We start from the raw sequence: 5,000 nt of genomic DNA, 5'->3' as shown, positions 1-5,000 counted from the left end.
GCCCTAAGCCGCCATCCGCCGCTTGGGTGGATGATATTTCGGGCTTCCACTCGACAGAAAGCCTACAAAACAACAAACAAATATATCATCCAATAACAGTTCATTTTACCGCAGCCTGTGCATCCACCAGCCTTCGCCACTAAACTCATCAGCTTTTCTTCCACTTGTACCATCGATATATATATATATATATTATATATAAATAATTTATATATATATATATATATTATATCTTATATATTATCATGCTACCCACACATCACAAGATTTGCTAGTATATTTATTATAAAATTATCACATGAATATATATATATATAGTTATCATATATAATATATTATTATTATATGTGTGTGTGTGTGTGTGTTGTGTGTGTGTGTGTGTGTGTGTGTGTGTGTGTGTGTGTGTGTGTGTGGTGTGTGTGTGAGACCAGAAAATCCATTCAACCTATTAACGTGTTTTTACCTTGCATGTATACCCGGAGGGTACTGAGTAGCGATAGAGTTGATATAGCATTGTTTAAAAGGTATGTTAAAAATATCATGAATAATGTAAGAATTAAGTTAAAATGGGAGTAACCATGCAAGAAAATGGCGGGATCTTCACAGAGAGGGGGAACTCGTTCTTTTAGCCTGGAAAACATCATGTTTAGATTATTTTCTGGTAAGATATGTTTTTGAATTAATACTGTTGACTGATATTAAATCTATGTAAATCAGGGGATGGGATCTTAGAGGGCTAATGGAAAAGAGCTTTATAATTCCTCTCTATACAACACTCCTTATTTGGTCCACCTTTTTCCGTTAAATTATTTTTGTTCATCATTTACACATTTCTGAATTGCACTCTTGCTATTGATTTACTAAACTGTACCTGCCTGTCATCGATCTACTAAAAACCTTATAAATCTTTTTGTAAACCATGTCGTGTATATGGCTGATGTAGATTTAAGCTCTTACACACAAACTTTCTCTTGAGGCTCCCCCCCCCCCCCCCAATGACTACCAGAAGATTGATGACTTATTCTGATAATTCAGTTATTATTTTCATTGTTTCTTTACATTTTCATGATTTTTTTTCTTATTGTTTGGCAGCGGGAAGGAAAGATTTTTTTGACATACATTCCCTTGATTTCCTTGTAATAATGTTTTGCCGTCATCATCGTCATAATTTTAACGTTAAAATACACAACACAGGGAACGAATGTGCGTGTGAATGACTCCCGAGGGAATGGCTGAAATGGTGTTTGCTGCTCGCCCCCGCCCCTTTCCCAATGCTACCCTACAGACCTTGAGAATTAAGCCGAGTTGCTTGACAGAATTTTCCCCCCCCGCCTCTCGCTCTCCCCCAAAAGATCCTAAATATATAGGCGTAGACCCCTCTATGGCCTTTACCGCCTTCCACTGTATAAATTTCGACCAAGAGTGGGATTTCTTCTCCCTAAACACCTCCTGATTACAGCAATGAATTATCAATGAAGGTCCTTTGCTCATTTGGTGTTCTCGTACAGTCACTAGGAAAAAAAACTATTGTTGTTCACCTTCCCACTTCCCTCTCACAAATGTCCCCATAAATCCAGGTCGACATATCAAGTAGAGGAATTTTTTTCAGTCTTTTTACAAAGTGTGTTTAACGTATGGACATAAATATCTTTGTGCGTCATTGGCCTATTTAGAGCGATATATATGGAGAAAAGAACAAAAGGTATGAAAAGAGCTTGGATGACGGATTTCTAAATGTGGGTAAGGATTCTGGATACAACTGCAAACTCTGATATATACATGCGTACTCACAAACACACATACACTATTCTACAACATAGCCATACATTAAAAGTCCATGATTATTCTAGGATTTACTTTTTGCATATATTAAACAGTGGAAGGATCAATATTTCTTTACTTCTAGTTTTCCAGTAGATCCTCCCTAGATCGCTACTCACATCTAGATTCTCCCTAGATCGTCCTTTACCCCTAGAGTCTGCCGAAACCAAACCCGTACTCCCTATATTCATCTCGAATCGGCAATTTCTCCCTCTGAATCTCCACAACCCGGTCTTCTAACCCCTAGTTTCTTCCTCGCGCTAGAATTTCCCGAAATCGATCGTTCATCTAGATTGGCCATTTCTTCCCTAGAATCCCCCGAGCCCCCCTAGAAGCACCGCTGAATGGCTCTTTCTCCCCCACCACAACCACGTTCCTCCATCCCGCAGCCTCCTCGACCCGCCTGTGAGTTGTCCAGCCACTCGCTCCTCAACAGCCGAAGGAAGGCACGCAATTTAACTTTTAGAATGCCAGGTAAGGCGATTAGACCTCGTTAGTTTTTCCCATGCATATCTGATGTTTTAACCCACGCAGTTATATGTTCTTGTCACAAAGATAAAAATAGATATTAATGATAATAGTAATGATAATGTTAATGACACTAACAATGATAATGATAATGATGATAAAACAAGAACAACAATAACGATGATGATAGTAGTAATAATGATAATGGTGATAACGATGATATTATTTACAATAAGAATTATAATAATAAGAAAGATAATGATAATAATAATGATAATGATAATGAAGATAATAGTAACAATAGAAATGATAATAATAGGGACAACAATAATAACGATAATGATAAAGATAACAAAAGATGATGATAAAAATAAGAATACAAATACTGATAATAATGAAGACAATAATGACAATGATAATAGTGAAGATAATGACAATGATGATAAAATTAATGATAACAATAATAACAATTCTAATGATAATAACGGTAATGATCATGATAACAGGAATGAGAATAAGAATAACATTAATAATAATAGTAATGATAATAAAATAATAATAAAAGTTGTCCTTTTTGTGTGCTTACCGTCATGAACTGTCCATGTGAATACCTGCATTAATTGCCAAACTTTGTGCGATCTGATTGGTTTCGTATTGTGCGGTTCATATCAATCAATGTGGTGGTTCAGGAGGATTAGGACCAAAACCCTTGATTATGTGCATATTTTATAACTTACGCTCAAAAATACATGGGCTCCCTGCGTATCTCCGCCCTCCCCCTTCTCTCTCTCTCTCTCTCTCTTCACACACGCACACACACGCACACATACACACACACACACACACACACACACACACACACACACACACACACACACACACACACATATATATATATATATATATATATATATATATATATATATATATATATATATATATATATAGACACACACACACTTATTTCCAATACACTCTATAGTACAGCAGCATGTGTAATACTTAGAACAAAGAGGAAATGTACTGCAAGATCAGCTTTGTCCAGACCCTTCATTTGTGTTTGTATATTTGTAACAGGGTCATGTGTTGATGTGGTTGTGTTTCCATATTAGTTTTATTTTCAAAGTAATATACATCTAAAAAAAAAACATTGGTTCTAACTTAGTGAAACGTCAGTTGTGTTCATTCTCTTTAATATGAAAAAATGCACTTACGGGGTGGAAGACAATGTGATAAAGATCTGCACCATAATGGATTTGCCTAATCTAACTTTCAGTGACATTTACACACACACACACACACACACACACACAACTACACACATAAAACGGAGGAGGAGGAGAAGAAAAAGGAGGAGCAGCAGTAGAATAGAAGAAAAAAAGGAGAAGAAAATGAAGGATGATAATAATAATATTGATAATACCAATAACAATATCAATAATAAAGATATTAATGTTAATAATAACAGTAATAATATTAACAACAGCAACAACAACAACAATAATAATAATAATAATAATAATAATAATAATAATAATAATAATAATAAAAATAACAATAATAGAAATAATAATGATAATAAAAACAAGAATAACAAGAATAAGAATACGAAAAAAAGAAAAGAAAGAAGAAGTAGTAGAAGGAGTAGGAATAGAGGAAAGAAGAAAGAAAAAGGAGTAGGAGCAGAAGAAGAAGAAACACGATTTTAACAGCTTACTCAGTGCTGGTGGCCACTGACATGTGCTTTCATGACGCATTCATTTAAAAAAGATCAAAACTAAGAGGAAATGACGCCGCACAAAACCACTCACAACAGCCCCTTCGGAATTCCTCTTCTGCGTCCTTAAGAAAAACCCAAATGACCCCAAATAAAGTATTAGATAAAAGGTAAAAAAAGAACCAACAGTTTCGATTAGGATCATTTTTCCCTGGAGAGAGAGAGAGATAACTAGATAGATAGATAGATAGATAGAATAGAAGAGAGAGAGAGAGAGAGAGAGAGAGAGAGGAGGAGAGAGGGGAGAGAGAGAGAGAAGAAAGATAGAAGAAGATAGATAGGAAGAGAGAGAGAGAGGAGAGGAGAGAGAGGGAGAGAGAGAGAGAGAGAGAGAGGAGAGAGAGAGAGAGGAAAGAAATAGATAGATAGATAGATAGAGAGAGTAGAGAGAGGAGAGAGAGAGAGGAGAGAGAGAGAGGAGAGAGAGGGAGAGGGAGAGAGAGAGAGAGGAGGGAGAGAGAGAGAGAGAGAGAGAGAGAGAGAGAGAAGAGGGAAGAGAGAGAGAGAGAGAGTGAGAGAGAGAGAGGAGAGAGAGAAGAGAGAGAGGAGAAGAGAGGGAGAGATGAGAGGAGAGAGGTAGAGATGAGAGGAGAGGATGAGAGGAGAGAGAGAGTGAGAGAGATGAGAGAGAGAGAGGAGTGAGAGAGAGAAAAGAGAGGAGAGGAGAGAGAGAGAGAGAGAGAGAGAGAGAGAGAGAGAGAGAGAGAGAGAGAGAGAGAGAGAGAGAGAGGGAAACGAACCCGCTTTGCACTACAATGAACCGAAACGAACCTATTATAACTTCGAAATGTTCAGTTGTGACGTTTATTCCTTCCCATTGGGTTCATTTAGGGACTTCATTTTGGGTTCATTTAAGTTTTCAATTGGCTTCACATTGGCCTTTATTGGGACTCCTTTTAGGTATTCGTTTATCCTTTTATTGGGGTTCATTTAA

Source organism: Penaeus monodon, chromosome 4, assembly GCF_015228065.2.
Source record: "Penaeus monodon isolate SGIC_2016 chromosome 4, NSTDA_Pmon_1, whole genome shotgun sequence".
NCBI lineage: Eukaryota > Metazoa > Arthropoda > Malacostraca > Decapoda > Penaeidae > Penaeus > Penaeus monodon.
This window is presented reverse-complemented; position numbering follows the sequence as displayed.